The 19589-nt window shown below is 44.8% G+C and overlaps 1 protein-coding gene across 1 annotated transcript in view; it reads right to left on the bottom strand.

The window, feature by feature from the left end:
- The window catches only part of LOC111153441 (brain abundant membrane attached signal protein 1), a 61636-nt gene extending 50369 nt beyond the window's left edge, over positions 1-11267 (bottom strand). Inside the window, exon 1 of the mRNA XM_022512460.1 lies at positions 11076-11267. The gene's annotated coding sequence lies outside the window, so the exon portion shown is untranslated. The remainder of the gene's footprint in view (positions 1-11075) is intronic.
- Between the last annotated feature and the right edge of the window lie 8322 nt (positions 11268-19589).

The following is a 19589-nucleotide window of genomic DNA, read 5'->3' as shown; positions in this document are numbered from 1 at the left end:
ACCTGCAACAATGTAGTTTTGCTTACTTTTTGTACTTACCAGAAATCCTGCCCACACACGGGGAATCCAGACACTTCTAGAAGCAGAAAAGGAATGGGTGTTCCCCTCTCTCCAGCCATAAACATGGCTGCAAAATGACCTAACAAAAAAACTTCCAAGTACAAGCCCTTCCTCCTTTTCAGAACCATTTTATGCACCTCAGTGTTTAACAAGGAATGCCACTGCACAAGTGCCCCCCCAGTGTTCCCCCCCAAGATCGGACTGCTTCCTTGGGTCGGGAGATCCTTCAACATGTTCTCAGAATCAGATTTAAATGGAACAATGAAACCTTGCACAGTGCATTGTAACCACAGTGCATTGCAACATTCTAACACCTTCCTGTAAGCAGTTAGATGATTTCTCTACCAGGTACACTATGCAAACAAGTGCTTCCGTGCCAGGGTCTGCTGGGTTAGCCTCGCCGCGTGCTGCTAAGACTACCAACTGTCTACATGCCCTAAAGAGGTTGGGTTGGGTTTGGTGGCGTTTTCCACCTCTATCTCCCCCAGGCTACACCCTCTTCCAATACTAATCATGTCCAACTCCAAGCTGCCTTCAGTTTTGGGTTTTTTGTTTTTGTTTTTCCACTCCCCTTAGCGACAAGAGTCACATTTTTTGCCGTATTACACCATTCTGGACTTCTCTGCCCTTTATCTGAGGTTCCTGGCTACCTCACTATAGAAAGGAGTGACAAAAGATTCTCCTTTGGTAGAATGCCTAGCCGACGGTGATCAATACAGGAAGGAGAACTGCGAACAGGAGGCCTTGGCTTAGAGAAGGCAAGTTAAAGGGGAACAGGAGTTCATCAGTCCTAATTTGCCAACTGCTCCCTGTAACCACTACCTGCTCTCCTGAACGTCCGAGGGTTTGTTGCCGGAAGCAAGGATACAGTCAGAGACTGTGCTAGTACTCTGTGCAGCACTCAAGTTCAATGTCTAACAAAGCGGTACTTTATAAAGCAGAAGGGCTAACAGACAGGGTTGTTTGGATGCGGGGGAGGAAAATGCAGACCATGAACACTCAGATTCACTTTCACAAAAATTCACTTTTTGTAACATTCCCTGCACTCAGAGTTGGTAGAAAGTTAAACAGGAGATCTTCTTTCCCACCGTGTTTATTCCACTGAAAACGGCCGCTCTTACCTTAGTGAAATCATGTTATAATTCCATTGTGCAGTTACTTCTCTCTGCCTTGGGGCCAGCTGGGGTCTCCCAGGATGACCTCCCACCCAAGAGACTGTAGTACAGGTGAAATAAAGCTAAACTCTCTGGATGGCAGAAACAAAACCAGTTAGAACAGAAAAGGCGGAGGGGAATGGAGTGAGCTATTAATGTTTTTGTCTCTTGCGCCAAGAAATCTTCAGGGTGGCTTTTCGATCATTAGTCAACCCCTGCATTGGATGAGGGAGAAGAGAGACATTCAGATCGTAATCACATGAAGAAACACTTAACCTGAGAAAACATTATTAATCTTGTATTAACCACCTTGTGAAGAACAGTGTTACAAACACCTGTTACTATTTGTCTGAAAGCTAAGCACTGGAAATTCTAGAACCGGGTGGGTTTCCAAAGTCCAGTTGGGTGAGCCCTGGGAATTCAAGGCTTAAGGTCTGGACAAAGGATTACCAGGGCTACCGAGGAAATCTGAGCGCAGTCTAACAAACCTCCCTGTCAACAGGGAGTTACTCTAACAAACCTCCCTGTCAACAGGGAGTTACTCGTTACTCGCTGAGGTTGGGTGACCATGAGAAGCCCCGGGAGCTACTGTCACCACCAACTGTTGAGATTCTTTTTTCCTTAAGAAAATGAGTCATCCAGAGAAGATTCCGGACCACCTTATTTAATCATCTGAATGTCTTTAGTAAACGCCCACGTGGTCACGTCTCCTTACCCTACCTCCTTGATGAAATGCAGGATAAGGAAAGGCAGAAAGGTATCTCGCATCTTCCCGCCTACAGATCACTGATTTCTCTACATCTGCCTTTTCCACAACCATCTCAAATATGCCCAAGGTGAATACAGATGCTGCTATTCTGTACTCAACAGCTGAGAACATCTGTAAAGGTCAAAGACAGCAAACATTCCTCCAGCCCCTACTGATTTCGACAAGCCCAGAGAAGCTGAGACAATACTCTAGAAGACCCAACACCTTCCTTCTATGTATCCTGAAGTAACGCCGATGTTCTTACAGTTACTAGATGGTTGCTGTTGTTTTCTCTTTTGATACAGTGTTTCCCCAATTAACTGGTATTACTATTTAACTTGGCTATTCCATTAGTCTGTGTGGTAATGGTGTTTTGAACAGAGGTCAACAGGTAAAGCGAAGTGGGTCTGTTCAAAATTGATTTGCCAAGCAATCCAGGAAACTTGTAATTCAGAAGCTCAACCAGCAAAGGCTGGTCTCTAACATCTGTTTCTTCGAGAACTTAAAAAAGAGGTTTTCACTTAGATTTATGATAGGACTGTATTTCTGACCTACGGAAAGTGTAGTAATTAAAAGCATTATTAAAACTGTGAAGTCACTTCCATATTGCAGGTTTCCCTGGGAAGAACAGAAATTCATCAAAGCTTATTCTCCACTTATTGAAACGTCTGAACAGATCAGTTAAAACAGGAGATTAAAACTGTCTCTCATCAGAGGTAAACTTACCATGGTTTCTCCGAGTGCCAATGCACGCAATTCACAAGGCTGACAGAAGTTTCAAATGCCTGATTATTAAGCTTTACAAAATGTTTGTAACAACTTAAGTACTTAAGTGCCATATTTTCATGGCTACTTCAGAACCTTGCAGCGCTTTCAAATCCTCTAGTCGGTCCAAATACTATAAATGGTAATTCTAAAGAAAAACAATTAAACCTCATGTTTTATGCACCTCTCAAACCAGCAGGCCAGATAACACTAGTAATAAAAGCTGGTGTCCATCCTTTCTCCACAACACTGTACACTGGATCTGCCAAGAGCCTCTCTCAGCATCCCCAGCGTACAATTCTGGATTGTTCCACTCACTTTACAGCGCCCCCCCAACCAACCAACCATGAGTCTAAAGCCAACTGGCTTTCTTTTCAACTGTGTACCCTCCCTCTGCAGCCCCCCAAAAGCCAGCACCACGGTTCATTTAAGGAGGGAAACAAAGATACTGACACCAAAATTTAGTTTTATTAGCCAAGTTATTTTAATGCATGCCATAAATGCTTTGGCCTATGAAGGAAGTCACGTGCCTATGATGCAAGAAGAAAAAAGAGATAAGCTGAAGAGGAAAGAGGGCATGCAGCTAACAGAACAGCAGGGACTATCTGCAGACAAGTCCCATCAGTGGGTCCATCAAAGGCAGAAGAGATGGTTTCTGCAGAGGCGGGGAGAAGAGGACGGCAGGGACAGACACCCAGGATCAGGACTGGATTTTCAAAAAATGGTACCAGGGTACAAGCATGGCAGGAATTTAAGTTGCAGAAATTGAGTAAGAGTTTGACTCAATTCCACAGAAGGGAGGGGCAGCTGGAGGAAGGCTTTGTTGGGAAATAACCTGGTTTTCCACCGGCCACTAACCAGCTCATGAGACTTTGAGTAAGCCACCGACTTTTCTAAGATCCTTTTGAGCTCCAAAATAAGTGTCTGGGTCATGAGCTTTCAAACATTCTGTTAGGATGACACAAGTATTTACAAAAGGCTGAGGCTGTAGCTAGGGTAGTAGTATTTAAAAGCAGCCACCAAATTCCCCTAAATGAATCCAGCAGAGGCAGAATGAAATGGGTTCACAAAGTTGGGATTCAGTTTGTTTCTCTCATCAGGCAACGCTAGGTACCTAGCAGGAAGGGGGTCAAGTAGTATCTTGATTAGTATCTCAAGGGCAGAATTACAGGGAAGGCATTCGAGCACTTATTTCACCCAGTGAAGGGTAATAAGGAAAGTGAAGGGGCCAACCAAAGCCACATCCATCTACGAGTCCTTATTAGGAGCAGCCGCCGCCACCATCGTCATCATCACCACCACCACCATGACCATCATCATCATCACCATCCAAGAAAAGGATGACTTAAGGATATTAGCTCATGTTCACTATGACAAGAAGCATTTCTAATCTACAGGTCACTTCATGTATTTAGTGACTAAATATTTATTCTGCATTGTGTCTCTCCTAGATAACTAATTTTTCACTGAAGAACTTAGGACAACTCTCTCTAAATCCATACTGAAAATGCTAAGATGTTAGAAGGTCACCCACTTTATCCCATGTCCATCTGACATAAGATAAAATGTCCAAGGCTTATGGAAAGTACAGTGTAGCACTGGAGAGAAGAGGAGGACCCTCAGACATGGATTTGAATTCTAGCACTTTTATTCGCTTTACAGTCTTACCTACATTATGGAGCCCTCCATTTTTTATTTACTCCTGGGTAAAATTCATTTTACGGTTTGTTTCAGGGGATCAAATTCAATTAGAGAATATGATATACAGGAAATACGAACAAATGTCCTACCTCATCCTTCAACTTCTCCAGATTAACAACAGCAAAAAAAAACAAGCTTTCACTGAGGAAAACTTTAAAAGATACAACATCCGTATCTAAAACCTTTCCAACAGTGAACACCTGACAGATGAGAAAATATAATTTCCCTCCTAAATCCCTAAGATTCAAAAAGCTGTTTTTAAAAAAACTATTTAGAAAATGATTTAACTAGGACACCTGGGTGGCTCAGTAGGTTAAAGTTCCTGCCTTTGGCTCAGATCATGATCCAGGGTCCTGGGATTAAGCCCCACATTGGATTGTCTGCTCAGAAGGAAGCCTGCTTCTCCCTCTCCCTCTGCCCCCCACTACTCATTCTCCCTCTCAAAATCTTAAAAAAAAAAAAGAAAGAAAGAAAGAAAGAAAGGAAGAAAGAAAGAAAGAAAGAAAGAAAGAAAGAAAGAAAGAAAGAAAGAAAGAAAGAAAGAAAATTATTTAACCAAAATGAAAATGACTTTACCTTCACCTAACAGCAAAACTCAGTGTCCAGGAGCACAAATACAAACCACTTGGGCAGAGATCCCTGAATTAAATGGCTGAAAGGGTCAAAGTGATTCCAGGATCCACCAAACCCAACTTCCTTTTTGCTTTTTTAAGAAGCCAGGATGACAGGTCTCCATGACGGTAATTCCAAAAATTTTGTGACCAGGTAGGTGACAATACCTATACCTTCCTGAGTAACACACATTTTACTCTTGGCATGGGGTGGTAGGGATATGGCCAAGGGTAAACCACGTGTCCTCCGAATTTTAAATATCAAGATTGGTTTATGTCGATCTTTGTACTAATGACTAAAACACTCCTTTCAAATGCAAACAAGTACATCTTGTTCAGGACCCAACAAACTTCCTACTTCAAGGAATCTGAATGCATTATGTCTACTGCCCAGGTCATCCAGTGTTGCCCAGATCTCAACCTTATCAAAACAGTAAACCTGATCCCTACAAAAACCCGATATAGTAACCCCCATTTTACAGATTTTTGAGGGTTGAGGCACAGAGAAGTTAAGCAATTTACCCAAGGCCTCACAGCTAGTAAACAACCCAGTGAAGTCCAACTCTACCACACCCAACCCTCCAAATCATGCTTTTCCAAATATCATACTCCCCACACCATGTACAAGCAATGGCTGAAATAGATTTCGAAGAGAAGTTTAAGCAACAAACCAGTGAAACCCAGTCCCTTCGAAAATATGAAGAAAAAGTAATTCGAAAAAAGTTCATAAAATGTCTAAGTGATAAGGAGGAAATACAGTGCAAATGCTTTGCCTTCCCCACTAAATGCCGCTTTTCTATATTATCTTGAAATGTTTTCTTATGCCCTGGGCCCCTGGTGTGCCGGCAGATGGTTTCTATTTCTAAATCTCCAAAGCTTTCAGGAATTTATTCCCAGACTCTGAAACCTGCTCCGTGGTAACCCCCTCTCACCAACAGCCTTAGCTAGTCAAAAAACTCTCTGCTTTCCTGTTTTTGTTCAAAAAAATCGACTGCCTTTGGAAAGCCCGATTCTTTAGGTTATGTAAATCCTCAGGTTGCGGAAGAAGGAAAATCCACCACAGGACTCTCTCTGCATCCGTGTCAGCCGATTTTTGACTTCCAGCGGGGACAAGAGAAAGCGGTTTAATCACTGTTGCTAAGGCTTGTGCCTTTTCAAAACTGCAATTTAACTATATCCTGGTAAGAACTGGATTCCACATGGTCATCTTCTACCTTCCATGTGGTTCACTGGACACTTACCTAGATGTCTGTCTTAATAGTGATGGAGGGAACGGCATTCAACAGAAACCTTCCTTTGGCAGGCTGGGAGCATCTGTGGCTCTAGGACTACCCCATATTTTCCCAAAAGAATGTAAATGCCATCACTCCAGTTACGTAAGCAGCCATGGGAAATTCAAGGAGGGTGGCTACCCTGGTTTCATTCAATCCACTTTTGGGCAAATTCCCATACAGTGTCTCATTAAATTTCAAATATGTACATGTATGAGAACGGTAGCTAGTAATTATGATATTTGAGCATCTCTGAAACTGAAATATCTGATTTCCAACTGAATACACTGAAACCCACAGGTCCTGACTAATCAGCATGGGACAAAACTACATACAGCTCAAGATACAGAAAAGAGTTAGTGATGGCAATCACACAACCGTTGAAAATGCAGAGTAAGTAGTCAAGAAGCCTTTGAGAGCTAGCCATTGTGTTTAGGCACATTTTAGCCCTGTGTGTGGTCCTTATTACTGTGAGAAAATAAGAATTATTACCCCAACCGTACAACCAAAGTAAGTGAAATTCAGAGAGGCTTGAAGTCATTTGCCCACAGTGGTTTTAGTCACAGTCTTTAAGAGCTTTCAAACCCAGCTCTTTTCCACTGTGCCTTAGGGAACCAATCCAGATGCACCTTCTCAAAACACACGGAGTACTTTCTCTTTGGAAAAAAATTAAAAAAATTCTGGGATCGTCACAACTCAAAGCTGTTTCCTGATTATTTATCTACCATAATTAAGCCAAAGAGTAAGGTTCATGTTGCGTTGGGTTATCTGAAGTCTTAAGACACTAGAATAAATGGAAAGGACTGGGTGGGCTGAGAAAACTTGATGGAAGGATGCTGTGGCACCCACTTCCCAGAGAACAGCTTGCCTACATCCTCCATTTTCCCTCAGCCACCACCTGGCTTCCAGTCCACCAGCTAAAATGGTCACTGAGATGTCAACCTTTGATAAAGAAGGTGTAAAATGAGTAAGTATAATTCCATGTAAACTACAGGCCTAAACAAATCAGAGTATTTCTTTCAACAGAATCAGACACCAAAAGCAATGGCTTCTAACACGACAGTTGGCAGGCCTTTTCCAGATTTTTTTTTTCCAAACAAAATTTTAAAAGAGGTCAGAAAAATAAGACAGAACAATTTCATAAGTCCTTTATTTTGTAAGCATTGTTTATTACAGCTTTTCAAGTTCAGTGGCGTTTCACCTGAGTTTTTAAGCCTGTAAATGAACACCTTAATTTAAGATGTTCGAGGCAACCCATATGTTTTACACTGCTAGAAACTGGAAATGAGCTTCTTAGGACACTCGCTACCTAGGCTCCCCCATTCACATACGTGTTTAGAGAGACCAAAAATTTATTATTTTCCAAAGACCAGTATGAAGCACTATAAAATACCAAAAATCATAAAATTCTACACCAACTAGTTTAGCTTATCATTAGTAAGATTTTATTTTACCACATATGTATGTATACATCATGTGTATATATGAGCATGTATATAACTCATACACCCATGTGCATTTATGTGGCACCTTAAAAAATGTTTGGATTTTGTAAGTTTTTACAAAACTACTGTGTGTAACACGCAGACATCCATTTTTACAGCATTTCACAGTGACCAACTCTCATCCAAATCCAAGTTTCCAACACTTTGCTTATTTGACCATGGAATAAAAATGGTTTTTAAATTGTTCTTAATATGAATATTTGTTTAAAAAAAAAAAAACCACCACACACAAAACTAAAGAGACAGACGACATCACATCTTAGACTAGAATATGATGTGTTCTGGTAAATCCAGTGAAATTGTAAAGATGCCTCCAACAACAGAGAGCCACAGTTCTTAGAGCTCTTCCATCGGACATTCAAATTAGGGTGGTCCAGCAGGAGAGAAGATTCTCTTCCGTTCGCCATAATGAAAGCATGAGCACCAGTTAAAGACAAAAATGCCACTGTCCATATGCTTCTTGTTGGCACATTTTGTCAAAAGGCCCATTAGCTCCCTTTCTCTACCTGCTAAGGACTGCCAAAAAACTAACGAGATAAAAGAATAAGGTAACTGATTTTTTTTCAAATTCAGTTTAAAAATCAACGTGCTTAAAAACCTAAGACTCACTGAATTTGGAACATATTAGCATATATTTGCTATCCAAGTCCATATATATTCCAACTCACTTCTCCCTCAAAAACATAATCTAAAGGGAAAAAAAAAGAAAAAAACTGCAGATAGCCCCCTGAACTGTAATAAACCGCCCAATACTAAGAACAGAGAGGGTACCACCAGCTATCTTACCAAATATAGGCTCTGATACTCTGATATATTAAATGTGATCAATATCAATATCCCCTTATTAAAAAGAACAAAAGAGATGACTTCCATCTGCCTGCTCCATGTCATCCCACCAGGATGTATGGAGAATACTTAAACATAAAATTCTTAACGGGCCATTGCAAAAATACGGTATTTAGCCATTTTATATCCATAAGTCACCTTCTGGATAGTAGACTAAAGTAGCCCCCAAAACCAAAAAAAAGAAATCTAAATGGCCATAATCTGGATAATACACCATTTTTTAAGAAAATTGACTATCAAAGGTATATGTATCATGGCTTCTGTTAGATGGTACCAAAAAAAAAAAAAAAAAAAAAAAAGGTAAGAAAGGAAAAAAGAAAGGGAAGCATTATGAATTCCATCAACCATCTTCACCCCATCAGCCCTGGTTGCCTTCTTCCTCCTTCCTCCCCTACCAATGATTTTCACCTCCATGGGGCTGGCCTTTTGGGATCCCTAGTGAAACAATGAGGCAGGAACCAAGAGGAAAAACAGGGTTAGGATTCTAACAAGGTAACCATTTTCTCTGTTCTGGGTTTTGTAGGCCATCTTGTTCCTATAAACGCCAAAATGTCTTAATTTCTCCCAAGCAGTGACACTAGGGGCAGACAGCCACTGTCAGTTTTGAAACCAATGTCCCTTGATCAAAAGACCAGCAGCAAAAATCTGTCAAATGGTTAATTGATGCAAATCGAGGGCCACCATCACTGCAGTGCAGTAAGCTACAGAAAAAAAAAGGACAATGAACAGTACCAGAAAGGGAAATTAACAGTGTTCGGTCACAAAAGTATTTAAGCCACAGTGTGCTCTCATCACCAAGGATCATCTTATTTTTCGTCAACTGAAATCACTAAGAAAGCAAAAGACGAAAGGTGACCTGGAAAAGAAGACACACACACAGAGGGGGAAAAAACTGTCATTTGTGTCCAAGGATTTCACGCAACATTTAGGGCAAACGCCTTTGTTCCTCTGCTTCAGAAGGGAGTGGGTGGGTGGGTGATGGAGAGATCAGATGGGGCTGCCGGGGGGCCCTCCACACCCTGCTCTCCGGCGCATGCGCGAGGCCAAGACAAAGGAATAGGTAATTACAGTCCCGATTCATTCATTTTGCCCGCAGTACTGAGATCTGTTATCCCTGGCTGTAATCCCGGGGAGGTGGATCCACACCCCTACAGCAAAACGACCCCCTCGACGCTACCTGTTCGGTTTTAACCCCCCCGTACATGTGCTCGCGGCCTCGCGGGAGACCGAGGTGTGTCAACCCCGTTCAAGGTCCTAGAAAAATGCACCCGCGAGCGCGGGGCTGATCTCGGCAGGGTGAAAATTACACAGGCACAGGCTGTCCACGGAGCTCGTTTCAAGGCGGAAATGTCTCTGGGGAAGCAGATAAGGACCTGGCCGAGCGTTCGATGAATATTCATGAAAAGAATGCGGTTAGTAGCCGCGCGTGGCGTGTGCGAACGGATCCAGGGATTCGCAATTTTTCTTTTTCGGGGGCGGGAGGCCGGAGGGAGGGCGTGGGGCGGGAAGCAGGCACCGGGCGTCGGGTTTCAGCGTTAGCGCTTTCGGCAAAACCTGCTAAACCCCAAACCTTCGCTCGCAGCGGGGCTGGGCCGTGGGGGCCGACGCGCTGTCAGGTTCAAGCTCACACCCTCCCCGCCGGGGCCGCGAGGGGGGAGACGCGCAGCGCATCTCTGAACCCAAACCTCCAGAAACCTCAGACACAGCCCACAGGTTAGTGGGAAGTCCCAGGCTGCGGCTCTGCTCCGCTCAGATGGGCTTCGGGAGGCACGTCGTCGTGGGTACCTCGCGTTCCGTGGCCACCGCAGGCCGAGATGCAGGAGTCCCCCGGGTCAAGGAACCCCATTTGTGAAACCAAAAAGGCACCTCCCTCCTCCGGATCACACCAGATCCCCGTATTCTCTCTCCCCCTTACTCCCGCCCCACCCCACCCCCACCCTCCATCTTCGGCAGCTGCGCCCCGCGAACCGAAGCGCTTTCTTCCGGGCTGTGAATGGTTCCGATGACAGATACGCTCCCTTCGGCCGCACAAAACCGTCTCTTCGGGACTCAGTGCGTTTAAAGGGTTTCGCATTCGACAATTTCCTCCTTAACTAGCAGCTTCCCTCCCGCTAGCCACCCCCCAACTCCGTTTAGCAGACTCGCCACCCCCACACCCTTCCCACCCTGCGAAAGGCTGAAACCACCCACCTCGGTGGGCCCCCATCCCCCCGAATCCCCGAGGTGCGGCAGGAACCTCGCGGAGGGTCCCCACATTGGGCGCCGTCTAATCGGGCCCGCAGCGCCCCACGCCCCCGGCCGCGGCGCGGAGAGAACAAAGGGCCTCGAGGTGGGGCGGGGGCGCACGGATCCCCCGGGCTCCCGGCGCCCCGGGTCCGCGGAGGCGGCGGGGCAGCCGGGGCGCGCCTCCTTACCGGCTCTGGGTGCCTGTGCCGCCCCTGGGTGAGCGCGGTGCCGCCGAGGGGCCCGGGTCGCAGGCGTCGTCCGGCCGGTGCCTGGCCGCGGGCGGAGGCTCTCTCCCCGGCTCGACGGCGGAGCCCGGAGCGAGGAGCGAGTTGGAGCGCTGCCGCCGCCGCCGTCGCCGCTGCCGCTACTGCCGCCGCCGCCGCCGCTGCAGCCTCTGCATTTCTCGCGCTCGCGCTCCCCCTCCCCTTCCTGCCCAGCGCCCTCCCCCGGCGCGTCCGCCCGCCCAGCCTCCCTCCTCCCGCATACCCCGCCCGCCTCCCTCCCCTCCCCTCCTCTCCCCTCCTCTCCCCTCCATCCCGGGCCCCGCCCTCCTCCCTTCAACTCCCCTCCACCCCGCTCCCTTCCTTGCGTCCCGGTGGTCCCCCTTTCCCCTTCCCCTCCCCTCCGTCCCCCGTCTCTCCTGCCGGTTCTTCTGTCCTCCAGAAGGGCTTCCCACTCCCTCCCCACTTCCCTCCCCTCCCTCCCGTCCTGTCCTGTCCTTTCCCGCGCCCCCCCCCGACCAGCCCTGCGCCGTTTCCCCTCCCCCGCCGCGCCAGGGCTGTCTGTGGACACTTGTCTCTTCTCTTTCTCTCCCTCTCAACCCCCCCTTTGGAATGGTTTGATAGGAAGTGCTCCGTCTCGCTCAGTCTTAAGGGGCTGCCTCGAGGTGATGAATGACGCCCCCTGCCACCTGCTACCCTTCGCAGCACCCCAATCCCGCTCGCGCGCGACGTCCGCCTGAGATTGCGATACCTGGACGGGCGGTGAGGGTGAGGGTGACCTGGTGGCTCCCCTCAGCCCGTCAAGGCAGACGTCCTCGGGGTTGAGGGTGGCGGTTAATGGCAGGCAAGTCCGGGCGGCGCCCCGGCGGACCAGACGAGCGGGGCAGGCGGCTCCTTCGCACGCTGGGCTGAGGCTGGAGGTCTGCGGCTGGGGACTAGCGCGACCGCCGAGGTCCACCCTAGTGGGGCGGGCGGCGTCCCCCCTGCAAGAATGCTCTCGGGACTTGGCGAGGAAGGAGAAAGGACAAGAGCCCGAGGAAAGGAACCGTCGGTGTTCTATGTCTGTGCTTTTAAAAGGGGCAACCAATCCCCGGGAAGACTGGGTTAGTGGAGGCAACCTTTCCAGGGCCGCCTAGAAGCGCTCAGGTTAAAGCCGTGGCCAACCAACTACGACGTGCCGGGTGGCTTCAGGCACTGCCACTTTAACACCGGGACATAAAATAACCGTCAGGGTGGCGTCGTATGCCCCCCTAGCTTATCTGTTGGCAGAAGCAAATGCGAAAAATAACATGACAACGCTTACAACCGCAGCTGTTTCATTAGACAAAAGCCAATTTTACCTTCCCGCAACCATCTGAACCTTTGGAACTTTTATTTGCGGCATTTTGGCGCCCTCTGGCTGTGCTTGGATTGCTTTCCTGTTTGCCAGCACCCCAGCAAAGAAAGCGGTGGAGTTGCAAGTCCTCCTTCAAGATGGGTCGCGCCCCTGACCTGTGCGTGGATTTGGGGGTAAGGTTGTCCTCCAGAATCAAGAAGACAAAATGCCACCATATTTAAAAGGCGAATTTGGCACTTGCCAAAGGCAAGTGCGTCCGCATTCCACTTAGGAAAGGTAAGTCCATTTTCAATTAACGGGAAAAAACTTAACAGAACTTTACTAAATTTTAAATTAAGCAGAGTGCCAGTGTGAACCCAATACTTCAACTTTGCTAGAAGTTATGCAGGGGAAACACTTGATTACGGGACTGAATGGATATTTACAGTTCATATATGACCACAGCAAATTAAACACGTGCAAGCTGGAAATGTTCACTTCTTAACCAAAAGTGGATTTTAAAAAATGGTGATTTTGTTTCTCTATAGGTTTTTTCCCCCAAATTTTTTCCTTTCCTTTCTTTTTTTTTTTTTTTTTGGCCACTTAAATGAAATAGCAAAGAAGTAAATGTAGTACAAGAGCAGGGAAGAAAATTTCAACTAGGGTTGCCTCCAAAGCATTTTATATATTTGAACATTTACGCTCAATAATTTCATAAGTTTAATATATGTCTCTCATTCTAGAACAGCATCTGTGAGGCTATGTGTCGGTTTTCTCAACCTCCTGTTTGGGGCCAGTAATTTTTTATTTTGGATGGGAGAGGGGAGGAGGGGAGACTGTTGTGGCTCTATTGGATGCTTGCCTCCCTGCTGGCCTCTAACCACTAGTTACCAGTAGTGAGTATACGTGCGTGCACGGGCGCACATGCACACACACACACACACACACACACACACACACACACACACATAGACACACTACCATCACCACCACCACCACTAATATGACACAAGCTGGGACAGCCAAAAATGTCTCCAGATATTGCCACATATCCCCTGGGAGGCAAAAAATTACTGCAGGTTGAAAACAGCTGGGCTGTAAAATTTTAGGTCATCCCGAGCAGGCCTCTAAGTTCTTACTTTACCAAATCAAATGAGCAGTTGCGATTTTATTAAAGCTCAATACATATACTGAATGTATTTGTTAGGATATCTGAATGGTCATTTGATTAATATTCAGTTTTTAGCTCTGTGATCTTTCAGGTAATGACAGTATCCACAAATTAGTAAATGTAAGTTCCTGTTGTGTTTGTGTGAGTGGCCTCTGAATGTTATCTTCTATTTTCCCTTAGTCCAATTTTTCAAAAAAAAAAAAAGACAATATAGAAAGAAATATTTGTTACCTTCAGTGCTTCTGGTCAGATGTTCCTGATGGAGAAAACAAGCCTTTCAAAGGTGTGATCGGAAAACAGATCACAGGTTACTATAGAAATGGGAGGCAGAAGCTTACACCAGTGAGACTGTGTCTTGTCAATTTTATCTCCCATCAGATCTAGTTGTCCTTTTAAAGGATTTTTTTAAGGAATTCTTCTTTAATGAAACAATGATGTAATTGGTTGATAGTGCTATTAACCCCAGAATTTGTACACATGTATCACATGGTGACCGAAATGTTCCATCTCAATCCATTACTACATAAAATCCAATATGGTGATGTTTTTAGTCTGATTTTTGGTCATTTTTCTAACGTCTTACATTATTAAGGTGCATGCCCTTGAAAAATTTTATAAACACACATTTAGGGAATTCATAAATAAGCATTTGAAGCTCTGGAGTTTAAAAGAAGTTAACATTAACCATTGTGGACATCACTAGCTGCTTAGATCCTAAACTAACGACTTGGATGGATACGTTCAAGGTGCAATTTATGACAAATTTAATTACCTGTTTGACATGACACTGATGAAAATAAAAACGGCTTTACTCTCCCAATGGAATGAATATATTTTTAATAAACAAACCTGTACTTTCTGAGTTGTAAAATGAATTCTGTTGTCATTTTCAATTGCCTGAATGATTTGCTTCGGTGAAAGATAAGGTACATTATGAAACTACTCATCCGAAAGAGGAGGTATCCAGTGACTACTGATTTTTCCTGAAAGATTTGCCTAAGAATTGCTTGCAATATAATGGATACATTGTCACCTAAATTACTAGTCAGTTTCCAAGAATTTCAGTGTGTCTTCAGCTTTCCAAATTGTTATCCAGTGTGCAAGAGAGTAGGAGGTAGACCTCATCTCACCTCCAGACCTCGCCCACGGCTCCTGTCGCTGGACCTCTCACATCAGCCACCCAGGCCTGGCATCTTCCTCACTTCCCCTTCCTCTTCTCCTAAATAGTAAAAAGGATTAAGACCCCAAATAAAAGATAGGAACCAACATGAGTGAAACAGAAGCATGGTGACATACTGTCACTTGTGTTACCCCTGCTACATTTGCTTGACGTCTTTCTGGCTAGCTCCTGTTCAAGGCCACTGTGGTCACCCAAGCCCTCCGAGACCCACACAGAGGATTTGATCGGTTCAGCTCTGTGCCCAAGGACTGGGTGGGTAACAGAATCTCTGTAAATGCTCAAAGACCTGACCTACAAATTGCAAGCTTTATAAGAGCCAGACAGCCAATGTGACATACGAAACTGTACAGCTTTTGTTCCCCTGAAATATATTTATGATTTTTAATCAAAGGAAAATATTGGAATCTGTAAATGTATTTCATCTTTCTCCCGTGCTACCCTCCCCACCCTCCCATGATCACAACCTCACCATTCACATACCCAAGTGAAAGGCCTTCCTTTGTGTCCATCAGTGGTTCTCCAGCAGATGCCCTTTTGCTCCCCAGAGTACAGCTGGCAAATCTAGAGGCATTTGGGAGAAGAAGGTACAAAGGGCTAAGTGCTCCTGGCATCTAATGGGTAAAAATCAGCATTGCTGCTAAGCATCCTACGGTACACCCAGAACAGCCCCAGAATCCGCAATTACCCGGTCTAAAATGCCCATAATGACAAGGTTGAAAAACCCTGGTTTAAAAGAGCATGAAGTTGGAAAAGACTTGATTTGTTTTAAGAGCACATACCGCACGGGGGCCCACCCCTTACTGTGGGTCAGGGTGTCTAGCCGGCAGTGGGGTGTAGACAACGAAACTGAACAGAGATTTTCCTCTTAGCAGGGGCCCACCATGCACCCTGAGCCCTTGCCTGATGACCTTCCTTGACTAGAACACAAATCAGAGCAGTCGCTTCGAGAGCAGTGCTGAAAATTAACCTCGGGGATTTTGAATTCCAGTCTCTGTCCCTACACGCTGAGGAACTGGAAGAACACGACTTCACCTGGCTTCCCACTTTCAGCCTCCCCTTCCAGTCCTGTAAAACGTTAGCTCGGAAACCCAAGCAAACATGTATTTACTACAAAGCATCGGACTCAGACTGGAAGGAGCAAGCTGGCTTTGGCCCTCTGTCAGGAATATTTTTGCCCAAGATAAAAGGCAGATTAAAAAAAAAAAAAAAAATCTCAAAAAAAAAAAACAAAAAACCTCATACTCCACCTAAATTGTTCCCATTCCCAACTCCCTTCTCCCTTTTGAACACTGTGATTTCTGTCCCCCTCCCCCACTGCCATCCCATAGGCCCCCAAATACTTGTCTATTCACCTACATTTTCTATTCAGGAAATACATCAAGTCAATGATAAAGGGTGTTTGCTTGACTCACATACAAGGGCTTTTTCTAGACAGTGTCCACCTGTTTCTACAGACATAGGGCAGGGTATGAAAGCAGAGGGACCTCAGTCTTAGGAAAACAGTCCTTAATTCTTTGGCTGCCCTTCCCCCATAATCGCCTGTTAAAACCTTCAAAGAACAAGTTAGTTTTAAATAGCATAAAGAATGTTGTAGAACAATTATTCACATGGCTCTACTTTTGAATAAGTGAGACGGAAGAGATTCTAGTATTAAATAGCATGAGCCTGAGGTCTAGCCCGTTCCTTGTTACTACCTGCCTCTACTCTCAGATCAGCTCCTACTGGTAATTAAAATAGTTTTACTTCAACTCGGATGCAAGGAATGGTGCTGAAAATAAATTGCTAAGTGTAAAAGCAAGTTGCCAAACAGAATGCAGAGGATGCATATTTTTGGTTATAAATTAATTAAATGATCCTGCCTTGCCTTTTTTCCAAGTGCAAATATTGTCCAAATTTCAATATATTTAGCCAACTCTGCTTTTTGGATAGACTCTCTAAAATCCCCAGATAGATGCCATGACCCCCTTGTGTCTCGAGCACAGCAATCTCTGACCCAGACAAGGTCATCTCAATGTCAGAATGATTTCTGAGCCAGGATACTTGACACAAAGCATCATGGTCCCTGTCTTAAAGCATCAGTGTTACCAAAGGACTTGGAACAAAAAAGAAAAACAGTTTCATTGTAATTAAAATATTCATTTGATCAAAATCAAACAGAAAGATGTCAAAAACTTCTTCTCAAGTACTAAAGCAAGTTGCTGAACAGTAGGGGCGGTATTGTGCCATTACACTGTTACTGAATACGTGGGAAATTCTGTGGGGTCTTAGCCCCAACAGTTACCAGCATCCCCCACTGAGAGCTGGTGTCATTTCAGAAGTGGGTGGAGGGTTGCTCAGCTTTCTAACATGTTACACACTTCTGAGTTAAACGAGTATTTTTGCAGTGACCACTCATTATTGTGGACTCAGAGTATATAATTTGGTATGTTGCTTGGGAGACCTGTGCTGGGCCAAGAAACCACCACTCAGGGATTGCCTTCTCATCAGCTTTCCTGCTCTGTGTTTTTTTAACACCATACTTCTCCTCCTTGTATCTTTCTGCTTCCTCACCTTTAAATGAGTGCTTTGATTTCGATGAAGAATGTGGCCTGACACTCCCTCTTTCGGCTGGGAGACCAGGTCTCTAGGAAACCCCACCACAGTCTACCCCTTGAGCAAAAAAACACCCCTCCCCAGCTTTTGAGGTGATTGCAGGGATAAGATGTTAGCTTAGCATTCACCCTTACTATATATGAACTTACTTTTGGATTGATTGTCCCATAGTCACACCCGACACTCTGTTTTCTGTACATCTGTGTATCTGAATGATCTTCTATTACGTAAATAGCATTGCTGCTGGTTCAAAATCACTTAAGCCTCGTATCTTCTATGAAGGCCAGTTATCCTCCTTTTTGTTTTTTACTCCTGACAGTGCTGCTGTGACAACTCTATAAACACATAGTTCTCATCTTTTGAAATATTTTCTCGGTTTTAAGTTTCTAGAAATGGGACCCATCCATCATGCTATGCTGATTTTTATGGTTCTGTCCTCCAGGAAAATTAAACAAACATCATGGCAACCAGAAGAAACAAAGGGAATTCATTTCTCCAGAGATCCAACCCCAATACAGTTTACAACTTTTCAGAGGTGCAAGATGTTTTTAAGTTGCCTATATTTAATTAGGGACAGGATGAGACTTTTTTTTTTTTTTTCAATGTTGATTCACTGTTTGGGTTTCATCTGATGTAACAGTCTGTCTCCTATGAAAGGGTTATTTTCGGTTCTGTTGATAAGAGTCCTCTAGTCATCCCTTTGATGACTTTTCAGTAGGAAGATTGACTTTATTCTTACAGACCAGTTCTTTTTGACCTCTGTTGAACTTGGCTGAAACAGGGGTAGGAGAGGTGGCAGACCAGCTTGATTTTTAGGTATGAATGGTTCCAAGACCTAACTGCCTCTGCTTTCTGGCTTTATGAGTTTGAGCACAGATCTTCATCTCTTTTAGTCTCAGTCTTTTCATCTGGAAAATGGACATATTTCCAACTTCACTGGGTTAGTCTGAGGATTATACAAGAAAATTTATTTAAATCCCTCAGCCACTTCATGAAACACACCCAGAAAAATGTGTCCTAAAGAAGCTGATGTTACAGGACCACCAACAGAGTCATGAAGGAAGGAGTAAACTAAGAGGCCTCACTTAGGAAAAGCGGGAGAGCACGGGTCCCTGTATGGGAAGCCCGTAGCACATGGTATCCCTCTATGTTTGCACAAGAAATTTAGCTCTAAGCTTCCTGGCAGCCAAAAAAGGAAGTCAAAATAGTATGGACTACTAACTGTCATCTAACAAAGGAAATGTTTGCAATGTATGGAGAGGGACAAATCTTCCAAGCAATCGGCTTTCAGAGGAACATATCGATGTAGCCCTTTATGTAAAGGATAGTGAATTACTGAAAGGACAATTTTTCAATAATGATTTTTCACAGGAGACAGAAATTTTCTCACAAGGCCATCTAGGACATCAAACTCCACAAGCCATCATATCACAATTCTGAAAATGAAAATTCTGGATTTTATCATACGTATTATAATTCTGAGTTCTGGGGGTGCCTGAGTGGCTCAGTCAGTTAAGTGTCCGACTCTTGATTTCGGCTCAGGTCATGGTCTTGGGGTGGGATTGAACCCCCGGTTAGACTCTGCCCTGGGTGTGGAGTCACTTGAGGTTCTTTACCTCTGCCTGTCTCCCCCACACCCATGTGCGCACGTGCGTGCACTCCCTCTCAAAAAAAAAAAAATAATAATTCTGGAAATATAATAATTATATAGTATTTTAAAATCAATTTATTTTTTTTTAGGAGGAGAGGGAGAGCATGTGGGGGTGGGGACAGAGGGAGAGGGAGACACAGAATCCTAATCAGATTCCCCGCTGCACCTGGAGCCCAATATTGGGCTCAGTCCCAAGACCCTGAAATCAAACCCAAGCCAAAATAAAAAATCAGATGCTTAACTGAGCTAACCAGGCACCCCTGAACCACACCCACCCCCTCCCAAACTCTGCAGCAGCCTCTCCCTTTGAGTCTCAAGCAAAGGTTTCCAACCTGGGGAGCCCAGAGGTCCTAAGGGACTTGGAGATGGCCATGAAGGAGTTCTTCGTCCCTCTCTTTAGTTTCTTCTACGTTTTGGTATGAACTTGAAGCGAATGCTGCAGTGCCAAATGGACTTCTCTAGGATTGTAGCCACAGAAGAGTAAGACGAAATATTTGTATTCTAAGGTTTCACCTTCCTTTTTTCAGCATTTGTATTTTGGCCCAGCCAAGGGCTCTTCCATTTCTGCCTTC

This window comes from Enhydra lutris, unplaced genomic scaffold (assembly GCF_002288905.1).
Source record: "Enhydra lutris kenyoni isolate GAN:26980312 unplaced genomic scaffold, ASM228890v2 scaffoldscaffold32, whole genome shotgun sequence".
NCBI classification, from domain to species: Eukaryota; Metazoa; Chordata; class Mammalia; order Carnivora; family Mustelidae; genus Enhydra; species Enhydra lutris.
Note: the sequence above shows the minus strand (reverse complement) of the source record. Positions and strands in the feature narration are given on the sequence as shown.